This window comes from Coregonus lavaretus, assembly GCF_964263955.1.
Source record: "Coregonus lavaretus genome assembly, chromosome: 24".
In the NCBI taxonomy this organism is placed as follows: Eukaryota; Metazoa; Chordata; class Actinopteri; order Salmoniformes; family Salmonidae; genus Coregonus; species Coregonus lavaretus.
In genome coordinates, this window is record NC_140011.1 from 10813823 (window position 1) to 10838593 (window position 24771).

Consider the following 24771-nt stretch of genomic DNA (forward strand, 5'->3'; position numbering starts at 1 on the left):
GAACCATCACTCTTCGCAAAGAACCCTTGAGTAACCCTCATTTTGTTGGTGTATTTAGAAAATACAAATTACAGTATTTTGAAAATACAAAATACATTGGAATGTAGTTCAGCCCAGTGTAATTCAAATGACAAAATACTCAAAAGTAATTCAAATACGTATTTCAAATACATGCAGCAGAAAAACTGCCCATCTCTGATTGTATGTGAAAAGCACTGTTTGTGAGAGTGTCCCTAACCTTGCCAACATACAAAGAGCTGTGAATGGATCAGTGGTTCACCAATCAGGGCCTCGATGGGCTCAACAAGGGTAACGAGGGGTGATTTGTAATGAAGCAAGTTTTTTTGGCACCATCAGGCGACTTCCTGACGACTTATACACAGGAATGTTCTTGCAACGTTCACATGTAACATGTCCCAAATTGTAAAGTGGTTATCCCACTGGCTATAGGGTGAACGCACCAATTTGTGAGTCGCTCTGGCTAAGAGCGTCTGCTAAATGACGTTAATGTGCCCTTGAGCAAGGCACTTAACCCTAATTGCTCCTGTAAGTCGCTCTGGTTAAGAGCGTCTGCTAAATGACTAAAATGTAAAATGTAAATGTAGAACATTAATATCTTATATTCTGTAAAATTATTCTGGCAATCATGTTCTGTGTATGTTTGGTAGAAATTGTATGGAATATTCTCCTAACCCTCGGAAAACTGGACACAAGAATGTTGCAACGTTTCCATGAAACGTGTCTTGAACATTATTTTGAAAATTCTGAAAACATGGTAAAGTAAAGTTCTGAGTAAGTTCTGTTTGACATTAAGGGAATGGTATTTTGCAGTCTTTGCACATCACTGGAAAAATTTTACGAAAATGTTAGGTAATAACCTAATGAGACACTTAAGGGAATGTTCTCTAAAGGTGTGGAAACCTTTGTTGTTAGCAGGGTTGGTAGGTTACTTTCTAAATGTAATTCGTTACAGTTACTAGTTACCTGTCCAAAATTGTAATCAGTAATGTAATTTCAGGATTACCCAAATTCAGTAATGTAATCTGATTACTTTCTGTTACTTTTGGCTTACTTTCCCCTTAAGTGGCATTAGAAGAAGACAAAATGCATTTGGTGTGTCATCATAGTGGTATCTGATTTGTGGTCAGACTCGCTCAGGTGGAACAAACCTAAACTTGCGCCTTTTTTCAATGCTGAATTGAATATAATTGACAAAACAGAAAGGTGTCATTCTGTGTTTTTTTGTTGCAAACATCCTTTCTGAATTTAAAAGTAATCCAGTAAGTAGTAATCTAGTTTCAAAGTATCTTTAATCTAATTACATTTTATTTAATGATAACGTAACTGATCAAATCAAATTGTATTTGTCACATGCGCCGAATACAACAGGTGATTACCTTACCGTAAAATGCTTACTTACAAGCCATTAACCAACAATGCAGTTCAAGACATAGAGTTAAGAAAATATTTTCTAAATAAACTAAAGTATAAAATAAAAAGTAACATAATAAAATAACAATAACGAGGTTATATACAGGGGCTACCAGTACAGAGTCAATATGCGGGGGTACAGGTTAGTCGAGGTAATTTGTACATGTAGGTAGGGGTAAAGTGACTATGCATAGATATTAAACAGTGAGTAGTAGTAGCAGCAGCAGTGTAAAAACGAAGGGGTGGGGTGTCAATGCAAATAAAGGGTGGCCCTTTGATTAATTGTTCAGTAGTCTTATGGCTTGGGGGTGGAAGCTATTAAGGAGCCTTTTGGACCTAGACTTGGCGCTCCGGTACCGCTTGCTGTGTGGTAGCAGAGAGAACAGTCTAGGACTTGGGTGACTGGAGTCTTCGACAATTTTTAGGGCCTTTACAGTTTTTTGTAATCAGATTACATGCAATCAGTTATTCCCCAACCCTGGTTGTTCGCTGGGAATACACTTGTATCGTATGTCACACAAATATCAAATTAATGGTGGCCAATATTAAGAGATTGCGGTGTAATCCAGCAGTGTGTATGTGCTGTAATGCATTGGAGCGGGTGGAGTTTGCCTCCAGCTGGGAATGGAATGTTTGAAATGAAACAAAATATGATGTTATTGATAACAACCTATAGTGCACTTTAATAATTCTGATGGTTGCTGTTTTATTTTGGGATTGTATGTTGTGGATCAGATGACATCACAGCTGGTTAGATGAACAAATTGTGGGTTGGGTTCATTCACAGATCTAACCGTCAAATTCATGGTTCAACTAGTTCAGGGTTCCACAACTGGTGGCCCCTGGCCAAATTTGGCCCTCGGGTGGTTTTATTTGGTTTTTCTAAGCAAAAAAAGTATTTTAATCGTTGTACATAAATAACTGTATAAACAACAGGAAATCAGCTCCTAGTGATTTTAATTTAAGAAATCTGTTCCCAAGTATTCCCACACATAATAAAGAGACACGACGTGATGGTATACAAATGTAAGCAAAGTTTGAAATGATTATGTTTTAGTCAAACATTATATCTGTTTGAGCTTCTTGCGGCCAATTTGCAGTCTACAAATTATTAGTAATTATGTTCTGCACCCCCCCCCGACCATCCACTAAGGAAAAAAAATTGGCCTGCAGCTGAATCTAGTTGATGATCCCTGAACTAGTGCATCCATCACAAAACTGCATAACATTACATTAGGAAATCCCACTCATACAATTTTACTTGTTTGCTTGGGTAATAGTTTTTTTCAGAGATTGTGAATGTGTGTTTACAAGCCCTGTTGGTCCTTTGTGTTGAGATATACTGTCGTTCCTGCAGGCTTTAATCCCATAGGTCCAGTAGACATCTCAGAGTGGGTCTCCGCAATCACTATGATCAGGGTCAAAGTTGTCACTTGTAGATTGATTTCCACAGGCTAGAGAAGGTCAGTGCAGGGCGGTAGCTGTGTGATCGGGGGTTCAGGTTCTGTAGACCCAGTAAGTGGAGGGCAGTAGGTGAATGATCAGGGGTTATGGTAGCTTAGTGGGTAAGAGCGTTGTGCCAGTAACCGAAAGGTTGCTGGTTCTAATCCCCGAGCCGACTAGGTGAAAAATCTGTCGATGTGCCGTTAAGCAAGGCACTTAATCCTAATTGCTCCTGTAAGTCGCTCTGGATAAGAGCATCTGCTAAATGACTAAAAATGTTTTAAAAAATGTAGACCAGGTCAGTGCACGCCAGTATCTCTTATCCAGGGTTAAGACTAAAAGAAGAGCCAGACTTGAGACAGGCAGAAGGTACTGTAAATCCAGCTCACTGTCACTCCGCTTCTAAAGCCACTTGTCCACAGAAAGACTCATCACACACACCAACCTGACTGCCAACCTCTCACACTAATATAATGTCACCGTCAAGTTTGTGTTTCTGCACTAAAGATTGGAGAAGGGGCTAGAAAAGTGCTCTATAACCACTCTTAAATTCATAGACACAGCTATGGGTGTAAGGACATGACAGTCCATGAGATTGTCATGATAGTTTTAAATCTATTTGAAGCTCTAGATTGTTTGTTTACAAAGTCCATTATAACACAAAACACATCAGGTTGTAATTACCTGTGATCAACCACTGTGTAATCGATAAGGATCATTACCCTGATTATGCATAAGTTAGTCAACATAATTAAAACAGCTACTTCTCCAATTGACCGCTCATGGATCCGACAAAGTCAACGTTCAAATCACTCAAAACACAATTAGCTGGATGCTGGAGTAAATGAGGAAACATTCATTGGAGAGGTGTTATAGAGATATGGAAACATTATAGACAAAAATTAAATGTCAAATGATCACATATACACTACCGTTCAAAAGTTTGGGGTCATTTAGAAATGTCCTTGCTTTCGAAAGAAAAGCAATTTTTATGTTCATTAAAATAACATCAAATTGATCAGAAATACAGTGCAGACCTTTTTAATGTTGTAAATGGCTATTGTAGCTGGAAACGGCTGATCTTTAATGGAATATCTACATAGGCGTACAGAGGCCCATTATCAGCAACCATCAGTCCTGTGTTCCAATGGCACGTTGTGTTTGCTAATCCAAGTTTATCATTTTAAAAGGCTAATTGATCATTAGAAAACCCTTTTGCAATTATGTTAGCACAGCTGAAAACTGTTGTGCTGATTAAAGAAACAATAAAACTGGCCTTCTTGAGACTAGTTGAGTATCTGGTGCATCAGCAATTGTGGGTTCGATTACAGGCTCAAAATGGCCAGAAACAAAGAACTTTCTTCTGAAACTCGTCAGTCCATTCTTGTTCTGAGAAATGAAGGCTATTCCAAGTGAGAAATTGCCAAGAAACTGAAGATCTCATACAACGCTGTGTACTACTCCCTTCACAGAACAGCGCAAACTAGCTCTAACCAGAATAGAAAAAGGAGTGGGAGGCCCCGGTGCACAACTGAGCAAGAGGACAAATACATTAGTGTCTAGTTTGAGAACCAGGCGCTGCTCTATAACCTATGACCCCAATGTCAGTGGCAATAACACCCAGAGAAAAATAACCCACACAAAAATATGTGAACTCACTGATGTAAGTTGCTTTGGATATTAGCATCCGCTAAATGGCAAATATTATATTATATGTATATTAGATGTGGCATATGACTCAGTAGGTGCCAAGTGGGTCTGTCAATATCAGCATGTGGGTCGTGACTCGTGACTTTAGATTGTTAAGTAAAAGGGATGAGACTTTAAGAAGTATTAAAGGGACTCTGAATTGTATAAAGATTACATATAAGACATCCACCACCATGCCCATCTATGTAATGTTAATTAAAAGTAATTGAATTGCTATACATACTGTGTAAGTCAAATAAACTAAATCTCAAATTTGTGGGTGCGTCAATTAATTGTTGAATGATGTGAGAGCCATTTTGTTACTGCTCTGTGTTTTGCATTACAGTAATAAATGCAGAGACTCACTCATCTGAATCTGAGCATTGTGTTTCTCTGCCAGTGTGTCAGTTCTCTCTTTCAGAGCAGGGGTATGATGGAAAGTCTGAGTCAGCACTTACTATTTAGCTACTATGTTCCCCCATAGTCTTTCCCTACTCCCCCTCCCCCCTCTCTTTTTATCTCTCCGGTCCCTCCCTTACCCTCTCTCTGTCTTTCTCTCTTTCTCTCTTCACTCACTCACTGTTGCCCTCATCCTGAGCTGAAAGTATGTTCACTACTCTCTGAAGTTTCTCAGATGAATTGCTCGGAATAATAAAGAGACAGTGGCTACGTCCCAAATGGCACTTTAACTATAGGGCTCTGGTCAAAAGTAGTGCACTATATAGGGAATAAGGTGCCATTTGGGACGAACACAGTGTAAACAACAGGGGTCAGTGCGGTACCACCAGTAATTTGTCTCTTCAGCAGTGTCATCATAAAGACACTGTGTTGAAAATGCTAGCGGAAGCAGTAATTAGGAGGGTTCGGCTGAAATTAAGATGTTATTGGCTTAGATTCAGTGCCTCGTCACACTGGCCTCTGTCTCTTGCTGCCTCCCGCTCAGACAGACAATCAGATACCCCAGACAGTGACGATGCTGTCTGATGGAAATTGGGGAGTATAAAGGGAAAAGGGTTCCATCCACTTACAGTACTTCCCTTTCCAGTCTAGGAGAACAATGTGAATAACGATATTGTTAAGTTGTAAACCCTCACAGAATTGAATTGCCTCCTAGAAGTTAAATTTCAACAAATAGATTGTGCTATAGTTAAATCTTGACTGTGTGTTTTATTTCCCGGTTCTCAAAACCATGTTTTCTCCCTTCCTTTCTTCCCCATGACAGCATCATAATGGGGTTTGCTGAGAGGCGGACAAGAAGCTTGACATGTATTTAAATAGCTACAGCAATTAAATGAGGGACACAGGGCCAGGGCTTTGTGATGCTGTTCTTGTGCACAGTCAGTGGACATGATAGGGAGCCACAAAGGAAGCTAGTGGCCTTGGCCTCAGGAATACACACACACAGAGAGAGAGACTGAGACAGACAGACAGACAGACAGACAGGCAGGCAGGCAGGCAGGCAGGCAGGCAGGCAGGCAGGCAGGCAGGCAGGCAGGCAGGCAGGCAGGCAGGCAGGCAGGCAGGCAGGCAGGCAGGCAGGCAGGCAGGCAGGCAGGCAGGCAGGCAGGCAGGCAGGCAGGCAGGCAGGCAGGCAGGCAGGCAGGCAGGCAGGCAGGCAGACAGACAGACAGACAGACAGACAGACAGACAGACAGACAGACAGACAGACAGACAGACAGACAGACAGACAGACAGACAGACAGACAGACAGACAGACAGACAGACAGACAGACAGACAGACAGACAGACAGACAGACAGACAGACAGACAGACAGACAGACAGACAGACAGACAGACAGACAGACAGACAGACAGACAGACAGACAGACAGACATGTGCTGTGGGAGTGGAGACTACACATAGAGAGATAGAGGATATGGGGTTATCTCAGTCTGACCAGATGGCCTTTGGTTCAAAGTACACTCCCACCCACCGCCTACGCATGTCTGCCTGGACACTGTAGGACAGAGAGCCTATGATGTACCAGATAACACACTAGACAAACCCTGATCTCTTTCTTTTCTTAAGCAGTAAGTACTATGACTTCATCAGTAGCGGACAGAATGTAAACAGAGCACAAGGTTTCATTGTGTGTTTTCTTGACACTGACCACATAGTCTCTCTCAGCGGGCAAGGCTGGATGTAACAGAATGCCAAAGTTAGCATCTGGCTGTTTTGTTTTGGGATTATGCTTCTTATTGAGACCACAAAGGGGACAAATCTATTATTTGCAGGCTCGAACAATACGGAATTAAAGCCAACCCATGCCTCACCACTGCTGAATACTCTGATGAAAGAAAACATCTATATCGTCCTCCTTGTAAAATGACTCACGGGAATCTCTCTGTTTGTCTCTTCACTGATACACTCATCAACATTTCTCTGCCCTCTGTCCTCATCTCTGTCCTCAAAGTCATTGTTTTCTCATCTCACTTTGGATGGAACACACTCAAAGTAATAGATCTACTAATAAAGGAAAATGATATTTTACTATTGTGGAGTGTTTGTTGATGTAAAGCAATAAGAATACATACAGGAAAATCAAGTGTGTATGACTCACCCCTGCTGAAAGAAACAGCATATACCAGTATACATTTCAAGCTGGTCCATTCTGGTCTATGTTGGTCCATGCTGGTCTATGCTGGTCAAGCTGGTGTGACCCGCATGGTCTAGCTGGTCTATCTGGTCTGACCAGCATGGTCTAGCTGGTCAAACTGGTCTGATCAGCATGGTCTATCTGGTTATGCTGGCAGACCAGTATGGTCTAGCTGGTTTTGCTGGCAGACCAGTATGGTCTAGCTGGTCAAACCGGTCTGATCACCATGGTCTATCTGGTTATGCTGGCAGACCAGCCTTCGTTGTGTTTTCGCTGGTGATGGGGAAACGAAGCTTCTTGAAGCATTGAGCCTTTCCAGCCAATTGTGTCGAAAATAGGCTCATTACGCGAGGCTTTGATCAACACGTTGTACTCTAGTGGCACCTGCTGGTCAAAATAATTTAGAACAGACACATTTTTATAGATGACATTTTCGCTTGTGACCAACCTTCGTTGTGTTTTCGCTGGTTACCAGCCTTCTTTGTCTTTTTGCTGGTGACCAACCTTCGTTGTGTTTTCGCTGGTTACCAGCCTTCTTTGTCTTTTTGCTGGTGACCAGCCTTCGTTGCGTTTTTGTTGGTGACCAATCTTCACTGTGTTTTGGATGCTGGTGACCAGCATAAGCTAAAGCAAAACCAGCATCAAGTCACATTATGCTAGCTTGCAAAGTGATGTTTAACTCCTATTGGAATCCAGCCAGAGTGAATTCCCACAATCTGCATTCAGAATGACTGCCAGGATTAAAAAGAAGAAAGAATGAGACTAGCTAAAACATCTCAACTGGAACAACCATTTCAGCAACAGGTACAATAAATCCAACTAACAGATTATGTACATGCAAAAACATAGATATTGAAACAAACAATTCTAAAAATCAATGATGGTCGTGGTTTTGCGGACCAGCTTGACCAGACCATGCTAGACCAGCATATACATAAAAAAAAGGTTATTGATGGGGTGTGGGTGTTATGTGTAAAAGAAAACACACAAAAAATGCATTTCAGGAAGGGTTCTTTACTGCTGTGATGGTTGTGAAGAACAATGATGTTCTTTCCCTCTCCACCATGTTTTCCTTTTATGCCATGAAATGCAACACTGTTAAAAAGTTCTTGTAATTACATATTTACGTCTGAATTACGGTGTTATTGCTGTAATGCTGGATACTTGAGACTATACAACCGCTTGGTTGCTAATGACATGAATTTCTTGTTACGCCACCAGGTCTGTGGGCATGACAGAGATTGGGCACAGATTTAATGGCTTGAATACATTTCTGCACTTTGCTAAACGTTACCCAGAATCAACTCAATAATTGTCAGATTATCTGACAATACCAATGTAAAAAATATCACTGCTCAGGGACACTTGATGTAAAGTGTGCATAAATACTTTTGGGATTTGCAAGCATTTGGTGGAAGTTTATTAATGTTTCAGCAGTGCCACCAGTTACATATTTACTACCAAGGGGGGGGGGGGGGGGTTATAATTTTTCTCCCACCATCTACACACAATACCCCATAAAGACAAAGTTAAAACATGTTTTTAGACATTTTTAGCACATTTATTAAAAATTAGATGCAGAAATATCTAATTTACATACAGTACCAGTCAAAAGTTTGGTCACACCTACTCATTCAAGGGATTTTCTTTATTTTTTATTTCAACCAGCTTCACCTGAAATACTTTTCCAACAGTCTTGAAGGAGTTCCCACATATGCTGAGCACTTGTTGGCTGATTTCCCTTCACTCTGCCGTCCGACTCATCCCAAACCATCTCAATTGGATTGAGATAGGGGGATTGTGGAGGCCAGGCCATCTGATGCAGCACTCCATTTTATTTTTTATTTTTTCATTTTTATTAGTTTATTGTTTTATATTATGTATTTATTATATATATATATATATTATTATTTTTTTCTTCTGTTTGTACATTATTTTAACTTTTTTATTTTAACTTTTTTTTATTTTTAACCTTTATTTAACTAGGCAAGTCAGTTAAGAACAAAATCGTATTTACAATGACGGCCTACACCGGTCAAACCCGGACGACGCTGGGCCAATTGTGCGCCACCCTTCTTGGTAAAATAGCCCTTACACAGCCTGGAGTTGTGTTGGGTCATTGTCCTGTTGAAAATCAAATGATAGTCCCACTAAGCCCAAACCAAATGGGATGGCGTATCGCTGCAGAATGCTGTGGTAGCCACGCTGGTTAACTGTGCCTTGAATTCTAAATAAATCACAGACTGTGTCACCAGCAAAGCACCCCCACACCATAACAACCACTCCTCCATGCTTTACGGTGGGAAATACACATGCGGAAATCATCCGTTCACCCACACCGCGTCTCACAAAGACACGGCGGTTGGAACCAAAATTCTCCAATTTGGACTCCAGACCAAAGGACAAATTTCCACCGGTCTAATGTCCATTGCTCGTGTTTCTTGGCCCAAGCAGGTCTCTTCTTCTTATTGGTGTCCTTCAGTAGTGTTTTTTTTTGCAGCAATTCAACCATGAAGGCTTGATTCACACAGTCCCCTCTGAACAGTTGATGTTGAGATGTGTTTGTGACTTGAACTCTGTGAAGCATTTATTTGGGCTGCAATATCTGAGGCTGGTAACTCTAATGAACTTATCCTCTGCAGCAGAGGTAACTCTGGGTCTTCCATTCCTATGGCGGTCCTCATGAGAGCCAGTTTCATCATAGCGCTTGATGGTTTTTGCGACTGCACTTGAAGAAACGTTCAAAGTTCTTGAAATGTTCCGTATTGACTGACCTTCACGTCTTAAAGTAATGATGGACTGTCATTTCTCTTTGCATGTTTGAGCTGTTCTTGCCATAATATGGACTTGGTCTTTTACCAAATAGGGCTATCTTCTGTATACCCCCCTTACCTTGTCAAAACACAACTGATTGGCTCAAACGCATTAAGAATGAAAGAAATTCCACAAATTAACTTTTAACAAGGCACACCTGTTAATTGAAATGCATTCCAGGTGACTACCTCATGAAGCTGGTTGAGAGAATGCCAAGAGTGTGCAAAGCTGTCATCAAGGCAAAGGGTGGCTATTTGAAGAATCTCAAATCTCAAATATATTCTGATTTGTTTAACACTTTTTTGGTTACTACATGATTCCATATGTGTTATTTCATAGTTTAAAAATATGTGTTTTAGGTTATTGTCCTGCTGAAAGGAGAATTTGTCTCCCAGTGTCTGTTGGAAAGTAGACTGAACCAGGTTTTCCTCTAGGATTTTGCCTGTGCTTATGATTTTGCTTGGGTAGGTCACCTGGCCTACACACAATACCCCATAATGCCAAAGTGGAATTATGTTTTTAGCCATTTTTACAAATTAATTAAAATTAGCACCCGCAAGCACATTGCCCCTCCCTACATTTCAAAGTGCAGTGAAAGTAAGGTAAACAACAAGTCATTTTACAACAATAACATCTTAATTCAACTGTAAAAATACGGTATTTTTACTTCAACTCAGTAGCAAGTAACTTACCGTCAAATTACAGGTCATTTTTAACCGTGTGCGCCATAAGCACATCTCTATTAGCCTATAAGTTTAACTGTAGAACCTGTCATTGGTTCTACCTGGAACCAGAGTATTCTTCATGAGAGGGTTCTAAATGGAAATCAAAAGGGTTCCCCTACAGGGACAAATGAAAGGGTTCTGCGTGTATCCCAAAAGGGTTCCCCCATATAGACAAATTACAGAATGTCTATTGGTTCTGATCTTTTAACAATGACTTGACATCCCAATTGAATTTTGCTTGTCTGCAATACCACACCCAACATTATCATATTTCCCAGAATGCTCTGTTGCAGTTAGATTTTTTTGAATTGTTTGTTTCAATATCTATGTTTTTGCATCTACACAAAGATGAATAACATACATTGTTCTAAAAGAAGCTAATCTGTTGGTTGGACCTATTGCACCCGTTACTGAAATGCTTGTTCCAGTTTAGATTATTTAGTTAGTCTCACTTAAGTTCTTTTTTTTTTAATCCAACCCTGGAAGTCATTTTGAATGCACATTGTGGAAATTCATTCTGGCTGGATTTCAATAGGAATTCTGATTTCCTGCTGGATTTTCTTTAGTTTATGCTGGTCACCAGTGCCCAAAACAGTGAAAACACAATGAATGGCTGGTCACCAGCAAAAACACAAAAAATACTGCCCACCAGCGAAAACAGAATGAAGGCTGGTCACTAGCAAAAACACGACCAGCCAGACCATGCTGGTCACATCAGCTTGACCGGCATAGACCAGCTTGAAATGTATGCTGGTCTATTCTGTGTTTTTTTTCAGCAGGGGAGTTTATAACTACATATATCCCATACACATCATCCTTCTCCTTCCATGAACTCCCCTTGATACAGACTCCTCCCAATGGTTTCAGCCATAGACATATAAACAATATAATTGAAACCTCTGACAGCTGATTCCGAATGCCTGCCATTGTCCTCTTCTTCAGACTAACAGATTTGAATACACTGGTTCCTTTGCATCATCAGGAGTGGAGTAGACTAGTCCATGATTGTCTCTTGGGGATAGCAGATCTTATGTTCAATCATCAACCTAATATAAGTGTGCCAGCCAATCGGAAAGGGAACAGTTAATGTTAATTATAAAATAAGTAAATGATCATCAAAGCAGTCTGCTGAATAACGAGTTTGGTCTAAATATGCACCAAATCATGAGCTGAGAGAATCCTATTATAATTGTCACACCGTATTTGTTCTCCAGTCATACTAATGTATACAACATCATTCATGCTTTACCTAGTCTAATGCATATGATTGTAGCAAAACCGACCATAAGCAGTCAATAGATCACATAGAGCCAATATGAATAGAGGTCCCTTGTTATTGAGTCATAAATTAAATACCCATTTCCTCAAAACCAATTTCATTGATGTTATAAGCGGAACTTTGTAGGCAATGCATCATGGATGTGACAAAGGCGGTAAATCAATTCATGGCACTGTTCCTTACATTGATAGAAACACCTAATTTATTCATCTGCATGATTGGTTACAATCTTACTGTCTTAGAGAAAGCAAGAGAGAAATAGAGAGAGAGAGAGAGCGAGAGAGAGAGAGAGAAGTGGATAAGCTTCATGGTAGCTGCATGAAGACACTATATTTGTGTCACAACGTACAGTACGTACTGTATCACTAACCATATGGAAATGTTTACCATATGGAAATGTTTATTTATTTATTCATTATATAATAATTCGTATTTAATAAAGAATTTAGGAGTTGCTCAGTATCCCCCACTGTCATGAACATATGCACTGATCTGCATTTTCAAGTTTTACACCTTTCAGTTAGAGACAGCCATTGATTTAAATAGGTGAGTGTAATCCTCTTTTTGTACAGCTGCTTCATGGTAGAGACTTTGAGTTTCTCATATAACAGACAAACTGCCTGTGAGTAGATACTTTTTTTTACAAGTTGTTCAAAAAAGAAGTTGTGTGGCCCGAGAAGAAATTGTTGTTGTTTTTGTCAGAATATCGAATTTGACAACTGACTGCTTTGCCATGGCAGCAATTACCATCACTCAAACTGTATCGGTATGTCTATTATGTCTGTCAATCAAATGGAGGACAGCTATTATGTGACAGCCTACTTGCAACCCCACTAAGGAACTGTCTTTTATTAGCTATACCAACAAGAGCCACTGCTGCTCAGCCATTCAACTGAAACCATGATGTGTGAGGAAGTGGTTCATGCCGTGCAAAAAATACTGTACCTGTCAACATATTCAGCAAGACTCACTCCACAGCTGTACATGGAAAACATTCAATACTCATTACTGTAGCTATTCATTCAGTACTCTTTCTATCAAGACATTCAGTACTTCAATCGACAGTCAGTAACACAGCAACTAGTTCAACACCATGGACAGCAGCCAAATCATTTCCATTCAGTTTAACATCATGGACAGCAACATATCCTGTTCCCAATAGTAAACACAGGACATAAATTGATACTACACCAACACATTCAGAACCATGGACAGCAACCAACGTGTTCCCATTCAGTTCTGGACCATGGACAGCATCCAACAGCAAAGGAAACACACATTTCTCTAGCTTATTCATTACCATTTGAAATTATTATGAAAAAAAAAGTACACAAATAAATTCTCATTTGTCAATTATCTGATAAATCTGGCCCTTCTGGGGAGTTCTTTATGATTGTTTTGATTTCCAGGCTCATTGTCCCTATGGGTTGTTGTGTTTGAGGCTCTGGGAGTGATTCGTCAAGTTCCGTTTGTTTAGTACCGATTTACAGAACAACAGGACTGATTTTTTTGACTCTATCATGCTTTCTTCTTTTGCCCACTTTGTCATGGTTCTCAGAGGGAGGAGGATCCCTTCTGTAATTCTCCTTTGCCTCTCTCACACACACACACACACACACACACAGGGATATTTTCCTGTTGATACAGATGGCTTTAGATGCTCCTAAAAGTGAGTGATAAATAGTGGAATGATCTTTTGCTCTCCCTTTCCATCCCCCTCCCTCCCACCCCTTCTCCTCCAGGCTCTTTGTGTGTGAAGTGGAGCAATTATTGTCTAACTGCCGAGCAGCCGATTGGCTTTCAGTCACCCCTAACCCCGGGTGTGCAGCTCGGCCCGTTCCTCAAATGTGTTATTGATAAAGTCGATAAGGTAATGCTTGGGCATGCAGCTGGCAGATTAGGACCCACAATCCTCTGGGAGGAGGGCTACAAACTGCCTGACAATATGAACTCCCTGCTAGTCTAGAAGAACAACAGGGATAAAGTTTGGGACTTATTGTGAAATAGTTTCTGTTTTTGTTTTGGGTGTTTGTTGATAACAGTTTTTGACACTTCAGTCTGGGCAGAGACGAATAGGCTATTTTACTCCTCGTTAGCAACAACACTTTAGTGATCGGAGAGAAAAATGAACACAGGCAACTGACAGTTTTTGCGAAGAAAAGCCCTTTTTGTTTATATTTAGTATTTGATTTTGTTTTGATATGTGAAACAGCAGGAATTATTTTCCATAGTACACAAAGCAGTGATTAGACAGCTGGGTAGGATTTGTAGTCAGGGAAGTACATGTGGTAGACTCTGTGGGGAGTAAATCTCTGATCTGGGCATTGTCCTGGATAAATCTTTATATACTAGATAGACTCTATATGGACACATATTAGTGTTTCATTGATCAGATTAGTGTTATTTTTATTAGGCCCAAATTACAATCGACACCCCAAAATCCACTAAACACTCAACCAATAAAAAAGGCAATCAATATTCACTGCCTGTCAGTCACATATTCCACCCACCCATCCTTGTCTTGATATACAACACAGTCATGGATGTTGTTGCAAAGGAAAAGGATAATCTCGTCTTGTGAACGCACATGCAAAGAAAGGGTCAAAAGTTTTCTTTATTTGAGATCTTAGATTGTCAGCTCTGGTGATTGCCTGTCTCCTGACCTCTCCTCCATTCCCTTTCACATCCTCCCCATCCCATCCTCCTTCTCTTTCCATTCTTCATCCTGCCTCTCCCTCCTCCTGTACCCTACCTCTTTCGCCTCTCCTCTGGTTCAGAGAAATTATGGTGACATGCTGTCAGCTCTCTCTGAGATGAGCTCTGTCTGGGCTCTGTCTCGATCCTGGTTGCTAGCTACTAGATACTGCCTGAATGGATACTGGATGTTGACATTGGGACAGAGAGGTGCGGTGGCAGAGAGGCGGAGAGGCAGGGAGGTGACAGGTGTTGTCTGGGCTGGCTGGTTGGCTGTCTGGCGGGGAAGGGACCTTGGGCTGTGTGCCCATGGCTGGGGCCAGGCTGGGCTGGGGCTAGGTGTCTGACTGATGGATGGGATGGATAGTCCCTACTGTGTGATTGATGGAGATGTGGCTCCAGAGGCACCGCAGCATTCTGGGCTGCTGCATATTACCTTCTTATACTGAGCAGAGACAGAGCAGATTCTGACAGCTTATTTTTCTTGTTAAAACCATCTTTCTTTCTTTTACACCTCTCTTTCTTTCTCTGAGTATGAATCTCTTAATCCTCTCCTTTTGCTCTGTCCCGCTATTCTGCATGTTTCTGCCTCCCCTGTATTTTTGACCGTTGTTGGGTCTCATGGACTGTTCGGATAAAAGTGTCTGCTAAATGGCATATATTTGTGTACTCCTCGTCTCCTGCAACAAGTTACTATAAATGGTTGACTGTTTGGTTTACCTCTTCTCTTTTTCCCCAGCATACACAATGAAGGGATATCGGAAAGCTAAACTGGGTCCTTTGTCATCCTTACAGTAATTATCATGTTGCCTACCAACCAAGAACCCAACCAAAACAACCAAATGAATGTAACCATGGACCAACCAATCATGTTAGGCCATGTAGGGGACAGGAGAGGGGTGGGGTGATTGGGGATCCTGGTCTCCAGCTCCCCAGCGATTGTAGGTAAACCAGAAACCAATCATCAAGATTTCTCACAGAGGGGGGTCTTCACTTATCCCCTTAATCCCTGCTCAATATGGGGATGAGATGGGGTAGGGGAGACTGGGGTCTTAATTCCAAGTGTGTGTGTGCGTGCGTCCGTACAGTATGTGCATGCGTGTGTGTCCAGTATGCACAGTACATGTCTGTAAATGGGTTAAATTCATCATGGTTATATTACTTGGCTTTGTAAGTGTCCTCTGACTTCATTCTGTATCTGTTCTAAAGTCACAGACTGGTTACAGCTAATCTTACAGACACACTTAATCCCTTCTTTTAAACTGGATAATACACATGCATATACACGCACATACGCACACACATACAGACACACACACACAATGCAATCAGATACACAAATAAGATATACAGATTGAGTAAACAACATCTCCCCACACTAGCCCAATTACAGTTGAATCTACATTCTCTACATTTTGTCTGGGGGAGTTTGTGTTTGTGACTAGAGGTAACCAGGAAGAGAAAAATTTAAATACATTAGAACTTACGGTATATGATAGTAGCCTATGGCAGAGTACATCATCTAATGCCTTACATTGGACATGATTGGAAAGTACAGTGTCAGACAACAAGGTTACTCATCTTGCGAGGGGCAGCAGGTAGCCTAGTGGTTAGAGAGTTGAGCCAGTAAAAAAAGATATCTGGATGTGATTTGATCTTATCTCATGAAGCTGTAGAAAAGAGGTTGTATATCAGAGTAGCCTATGTCAGGCAACAGGTCTCCTAGCCCTAGCGGTTAAGAGCGTTGGGCCAGTAACCAAAAGGTCGCTGTTTCGAATCCCCTGAGCTTACTAGGTGAACAATCTGTCGATGTGCCCTTGAGTAAGGCACTTAACCTTAACTCCTCCTGTAAGTTGCTCTGGATAAGACCGTCTGCTAAATGTAAAAAATGTAATACTCTAAATGAGGGACAGTAAAGTTTACAACAGCCATCTGAAGGCAGTAAATGTGTTTGATACGTTATCACAACACTATCTCATCCCATACATTTTAAATAAAACATCAAACGTCATCAGGCATTATGTGAGTGAGTAGATGAGATAAGATGAATTCTGTGGATATTGCTTAAAATCTTATCAGAGCGATGAGGTCAGACAAATAAATACATGCTCACGCACACACACACATACAGTGTACACACACGCACACACACAAATGCACATAAAAGCACACACACAATATAACACTGACATTGACCATAACGAGGAAATCTGTGCCTATCAATTTTTTGAGTTTTTCTCACATAAAGATTCTTTGGGGCCATAGTCGCGAACTTTTGCTTAGACCCGAGGTTTAGACCTGTGGTCTAAAACGGCTAACTGAAAGCTTTTCTCATAAGACAACCTGTCACAATTAGAAACTATGCTAAGTACTGTACGACCAGCTGAGCACATAATTCTATCCGGTTACAAATTCCTTATCAGCCAATTAATATCATCAACGTAGTTGGATGTGATCCAACACTTTTTCACAAAAGCATCCTTAACAGAAGTTCAATGGCATTTTCTGATAATCAAATAAGCTAGATGAATTTCAGTTGTGATACTAGTAAAATGTTTATTTTCCTTTGAAATGTTTAATTGCATTTATTGTGTTAGTGTGTTGAGAAGGGAAGTGCAGTCAACAACTTGAAAATGAAGATACTCACTTTTGAGGACAAGCTCTAGCACAAATATTATGAAAATATGAACATTTGAAAAATCAACAAAGGTTGGGGAATAGGGCTTGAAATGATTCATATGCTTTCTAAATACAGTAACAATCAAATTATAAATTACTTACTATAAGATTTCACCTTTCTTAAACTGTAAAATAAATATGATTATGTGGCACCATTTCATATTACTGACGACAGAGAATGTTCTGCCCTGTGTCCTTTCAACTTCAGCTGTACGCATAAAGTGATTTCATCCCTCTGTGATCAAGAGAAAGTGGTCTTGTTTAAATTCTATGAAATTATTTTGTATTTTTTCATGTTGTGAGCTGTAAATCTGTCTGAAAATATCATGCTGCGTTCTCTAGGATCCCCTGTTTCATATGCCCTATGCAAATGAGGTGTCAGATTTCACACTCTCCATCTCAGCTCCTCGCGGGCAGCGCCAGCTGAACAGGGAGACTCAGCTGTTTCGCTGAGTATAAAGCTTTTGACATTGCGCCGTTCACAGAGCGTTCTGTACACAAAAATGTCGGTCAGAACCGGTCCAGAACCGCTACTAGTTCCCTAATTAGGGGACTTTATATCTAAGAGGTTTTAAAACTGATTGCCTAGTCACTTTTATCCCTACCTACATGTACATATTACCTCAACTACCTCGTAACCCTGCACATTAACTCGGTACCGGTACTCCTTGTATATAGCCTTGTTATTGTTATTTATTGTGTTACTATCTTCTATTTTTATTAGCTAATTCTTGTACTTTTTAACTCTGCATTGTTGGGAAAGGGCTCGTAATTAAACATTTCACAGTAAAGTCTACACCTGTTGTATTCGGCGCATGTGATAAATACAATTTGATTAGATTTAAAAAAAAACTCTTGACAATGGAACCTTTGCAAAAGGAGATTCAAATACCCATATTCATAACTACATCAATTAGTATTGACTACCTGTTAACCTCACATCAACGTGTATGTGCATTGTATTTCTACATTGGATCTTTAGAGGTATTGGTGACGATCATTGATTTATACAAAAAAAATAAAGATTGGCCTTTCATTCAGTTCTTTCACCAAGTCCTTGTCTGAACGGTTATGGCACATGTTTGATTCTATGCCAAATGTCATTATTATTATTCTCACATATAATCGCTTCTGTCATCGCATTTTCTGGATTGACCATGACATATTTTCTTTTTATATAAAGACCTCTTTTCATCTAGACGTCTGAAGTACTTTTGCGAACTCTTCAAAAGCACGATCCTTATATCATGTTTAACACTCTCTGACACTGTGACAGTATCTTGTCACCCTGGCTTTAAACATCACAGAGTGGTTGTGTCCCATTTCTCCCAGTCCTTCCTCTACACCACTCCTCCCACTTGACAGAATCTTGCCATATTGGCTTTGCTTTTCCCATCACAAAAAAAGTATGGTGAAAAAGTACACTCTCTCTCACATTTTTTAAAACTGGTACCGGGCTACCTTCAGACAAGTCTTGTGAGGCTTGTGGGCGTCCTAGAGCACAACATGTACATTTTCATGAGCGTCTAACCTTTCCATAGAGGGGTCATATTAGTGTGTAGCTCAAACAGTCGGACACTACAGACAGAAGTTGGCAGATCGGCGGCACCGACTCCAGACGAGTCCCGTGACGCTTGTGGGGAAGGAGAAAAACAGTGACTACCATCGTGTTTGTGAGAGTCTCATCTTTCCATAGAGTGGTAATATTAGTTTGTAGGCCAAACCGTTTGGACGCTACAGACGTTTTCGTGAGACCGATTTTCGGGATGTCTCATGGTCTGACAAACATCGCTGTAGCTCGGCCAGCTTCCACCGCGGAAAATGACGACGACCATCAGAGACTGTATTTTTAGCTTAAACAGATGGATTTTGATGAGTATTTGTTTATTATGCTAATCGTTTTCCACGGGGGCGCGGACATCGACTCTATGGGGTTTTAACATTCTACTTTTTCTACTGTCAATCACAGTTTACTGTAAGGAACTGTATTGTGGCCTTCCAGGCTTCCTGTTACCCTGGGTATAAAAACGAGGTAACGCATGTCATCCATCACCATCGGGAACAGAGTACGTGAGCGGAACTGGTGCGGAACGTGCCCAATTTCAATGGAGCGCGGATCGGGTTTCCCAAAGGCTGGAGCGTCGGCCTTCTTGCCTGCTCCAATTTTGCTCCAGTGACACTCCAGTAGCGCTCACTTTATGAGCTCAGGGCATGCCTGGCCCAGCGTGCATTTGTAGGCGAATTGTGTGCTGCTATAGCCCCTTGCTTTAGCTACTGTCAGGGAGTTCGCTAAATAAACTAATAAAACACACAGGTGCAAAATCAAGATGACTTACAAAGATGAGGAGGACCAAGAGCAAGAGAGAGAGTGTGGTGATGTAGTGTCCACAACTAAAGAATCATTGTGGAATCTGAAAAGACACGTATCCCAAAAGCATGATGGTGTACTACTTGCACATGCTAACAGAACGGAACAAGGTCGGTAGCTAGCTAAGTGTGTCATTGTAGCAAAGTATTTACAGACAAAACATCTGATCTCTTTAAAGTTTAGTTTATTTCCGTTCTATTATCCATAGAATAGACTGCAATTGATTTTAGCCCAATAGGCCTGACTTATTACCTCTTTCAAGGAGCTTTGCATTTTGATAGGGTTATGTTGACTAAAAACCTTTAGGACCAGTGGCGGCTCCTGAAAAAATTCTCAGGGGGGGCAATTTTTCTGATGATTTAGGTGACCTACACACATTTTAAAAAAGATATGTCCAGCAACAACATGAAGACAGGGGCAGCATATAAGTCAATACTGATATACACATTACTTGCTTCAAAAAGGCCTCATGGTTGAATTGGAAATATGTGCACCTGAGCAAGCAGGAGCTTTTGATAGAGGCTACTGAAAACATTGATGCAAGTTATTGGTAATAAGAAATTTTTATAGACTTCCATATTCTGCCCTCTTGTATAGATTTGTGAAAATGAACAGTGATAGACATTTTGCCTGAAAACAGAATTTGAAAATAATTTCTAGAAAAGGTAAACACAGCTATCTGTATGGCTTTGTAAATATGAACAACCATATTCTGGCCAATTGTATAGATTTGTAAAAATAATTGTTTACTTTTTTTTAAATTAAAAATAACTATTTTAAACAACATCAACTGTGAACTGATTTGGGCGTGTGTGTGTTAAAGAGACAGACAGGGAGGGACAAAGAGAGAGAGAGGCTACATTACTTGTACTGAAACTGTTCTCTTCTCTCTTTCAATGCAGCAAAGCGGTCAATGACTTTCTCATTGAAATCAGGCATGCTGAGGACTAGTTTACTAGTTACTTTTTAGCTTGCTGCATGATCAAATTCAGCTGATGCGCATAGCAATGCACGTAATGGCCTTTCTTGAAATGCTCACGCACCTTTTGCCTTCTCTCGCCTCATCACACTGGCTCCATCGTAAGCTTGCGCAATGAGTTTGACTTTCACGTCGTCGGCAAAAAGACCGTTCAGTCTCTCCAAAAGCACACTGGCGATTGAGACTGAGGTTGATTCCGAGATGGGAAGCAACTCAAAAAAGCGCTCCTGCACTTTGTGGTTGTCTCTTTGATGTGAACTTCTTTCAAAGAGACAATCGAGTTGCACTGAACGCTATAGCCATCTTGATAGTAGTACGTGAATTGATTGATGCTGCTACTCGCTCTTTTCTTAGTTACGTTCATGGTTACATTACGTATGACGAAAGCGCGTAAGTGCAAGCCCTCAGAAACCCATAGAGATTGTATTGAAAGCTCTGAAATTTGAAAAAAATAGATTTTACATGGGAGTCTATGACAGACTTCTGGGCGATTTTCAACCTGACTGAAATCGCCCCAAAAGGGGGGGGGGGGGGCATTTGAAGCACGACTTTAGCCTGATTGGACATTTAGTGGCAGTGTGGCACTGTGGCAGATCAGACGTCTAGATTACAACACTGATAACTACTGTTGCCGTGATATAATTGATTAGAAAAAAAATCCCTTCCTTTTCCCGTTTGGCAGTGCGTCGCCCATATCGCCCTATTGAACACACCGCCCCTGTTTAGGACTACCTATAGAAAAAAATTAAACTTCTCTGCATCCCTGCCCCCAGCCTGGCAAGACTGGCCCGAAGGGGTGTTTAGCATCCCTAGTGGCTCTGCAAGCACGGAGAGGGTTTTCTCCGCTGCTGGCCTGCTCTCCAGGCACCATCGCATGAGCCTGATGCCACCGACTCTGGACAAACTCGTGTTTCTAAAAGTAAATTCATTTTTCGATACATTTGTATTTAATTCTAAGTAAGTCACAGCCTGTGTATAGATTATAATGATTTAATAAGAAAAGGGAGGACAATGTTATTTTTTTATGGGCCTTATTTCTATTACAGCATATTGGATGACTGTCATTCATATTCCATTCACCCAGCTCAATGTAACATCGATAGGTTTAGGCTACTAAATGATACTCAAAATGTTCCTATACCCATCATGAGGTTGCTACAACCTAGCCTACAAATGACATTTTCTAAAGTAGGTGCACATGTTGAGAGACACATTGGAGTGATCAAGGTGACAGACAGTGACACATTCAATACCACCTTGCCTGCTTCTGTTGAAAAACATTTCTTAAACGGAAGCAAACGGAACGAAATGGAGATAAACCTACCTGATCGAGGGTGTAATCATCAATCCAAAAAGTTGCAAACAAGAGTTTCTATTGGAAATGTTCAGGTAGGTTTATCTCTGTTTCGTTCCGTTTGCTTCCATTTAAGAAATGTTTTTCAACAGAATCGGTGGAAAGAATAGACCCCTGATCACAGTCCACTTTCATAGCAGCCACATACAAACAGCATTATCACTTTGCTCATTGTATATTTCTCGACGTCCCTTTTATGTGCACGATAAAAGGGAATCCCGTTGGCCTGGCTGGTTTTCCATACCAAACTCAGCTGTTAATGTGAAACTGTCACGTTCATTTAAGGACGGGTCAGACCAAGGCACAGCGTGAAATGCATACATGTTTAATTATAAACTAAACACACGAACAAAAACAACGTGAAGTGAAGTGAAGTGAAGTGAAGTGAAGTGAAGTGAAGTGAAGTGAAGTGAAGTGAAGTGAAGTGAAGTGAAGTGAAGTGAAGTGAAGTGAAGTGAAGTGAAGTGAAGTCCTCAGGCTAGAACACAATACAAGCCTCTACACGGAACAAGATCCCACAACTAATGATAGCAAACAGGCTGCCTAAGTATGATCCACAATCAGAGACAACGAGCGACAGCTGCCTCTGATTGGGAATCACACCCGGCCAAACATAGAAACACACAACATAGAATGCAAACATAGAAAATACAACAGATAATTCCACACCCTGCTCAACATACTAGAATCCCATAAATCAGGGCGTGACAGAAACAGTGGATTCTAATGTGTTTTTAATTGGAGATTATGATTCTCCCACTTTTGAAATGACGTTGATAGAAGTACTTGGCCAAGGCAACTCCTTCACTTTGTCCCATATACAGTTGACGTCGGAAGTTTACATACACCTTAGCCAAATACATTTAAACTCAGTTTTTCACAATTCCTGACATTTAATCATAGTAAAAATGTCTTAGGTCAGTTAAAAAAAAGTCTTAGGTCAGTTAGGATCACAACTTTATTTTAAGAATTTGAAATATCAGAATAATTGTAGAGAGAATGATTTATTTCAGCTTTTATTTATTTCATCACATTCCCAGTGGGTCAGAAGTTTACATACACGCAATTAGTATTTGATAGCATTGCCTTTAAATTGTTTAACTTGGGTCAAACAGGTGAATTTTGGCCCATTCCTCCTGACAGAGCTGGTGTAACTGAGTCAGGATTGTAGGCCTCCTTGCTCACACACACTTTTTCAGTTCTGCCCACAAATGTTCTAAAGGATTGAGGTCAGGGCTTTGTGATGGTCACTCCAATACCTTGACTTTGTTGTCCTTAAGCCATTTTGCCACAACTTTGGAAGTATTCTTGGGGTCATTGTCCATTTGGAAGACCCATTTGCGACAAAGCTTTAACTTTCTGACTGATGTCTTGAGATGTTGCTTCAATATATCGACATAATTTTCCTTCCTCATGATGCCATCTATTTTGTGAAGGCACCAGTCCCTCCTGCAGCAAAGCACCCCCACAGCATGATGCTGCCACCCCCGTGCTTCACGGTTGGGATGGTGTTCTTCTGCTTGCAAGCAACCCCCTTTTTCCTCCAAACATAACGATGGTCATTATGGCCAAACAGTTATATTTTTGTTTCATCAGACCACGACATTTCTCCAAAAAGTACGATCTTTGTCCCCATGTGCAGTTGCAAACCGTAGTCTGGCTTTTTTATGGCAGTTTTGGAGCAGTGGCTTCTTCCTTGCTGAGCGGCCTTTCAGGTTATGTCGAAATAGGACTTGTTTTACTGCGGATATAGATACGTTTGTACCTGTTTCCTCCAGCATCTTAACAAGGTCCTTTGCTGTTGTTCTGGGATTGATTTGCACTTTTCGCACCAAAGTACGTTCATCTCTAGGAGACAGAACGCGTCTCCTTCCTGAGCGGTATGACGGCTGCGTGGTCCCATGGTGTTTATACTTGCGTACTATTGTTTGTACAGATGAACGTGGTACCTTCAGGCGTTTGGAAATTGCTCCCAAGGATGAACCAGACTTGTGGAGGTCTACCATTTTTTTTCTGAGGTCTTGGCTGATTTCTGTTGATTTTCCCATGATGTCAAGCAAAGAGGCACTGCGTTTGAAGGTAGACCTTGAAATACATCCACAGGTACACCTCAAATTATGTCAATTAGCCTATCAGAAGCTTCTAAAACCATGACATCATTTTCTGGAAATTTCCAAGCTGTTTAAAGGCACAGTCAACTTAGTGTATATAAACTTCTGACCCACTGGAATTGTGATACAGTGAATTATAAGTGAAATAATCTGTCTGTAAACAATTGTTGGAAAAATTACTTGTGTCTAACCGACTTGCCAAAACTATAGTCTGTTAACAAGACATTTGTGGAGTGATTGAAAAACCTAAGTGTATGAAAACTTCCGACTTCAACTCTATGTTTGTCTACATTATATGTTCCATGTACTGTATATGTTCCATGTCTTCCTTGTTGAATGTTTCTGTACTGTCTTGAGTAGGGCTGTTACGGTGACCATTTAGTTACAGTAATCAGGCTTCTCCAAGCTCTGATGCTGCTGATGGTCATTAGTAGCCTACCAAACCTGCTAACTGCCTTGTACTCCACACTCTATTGTCCCTCTAATCACTCTGACATCAATGCAAATGTAATCGAAAAACAAATCAAACACTTCATGAGAGCCCATGAGCTCATGTTGCGAATTTTTTTTTGGAGGCTATGCAATTGCGTGAGAAAACAGAGTGATGGC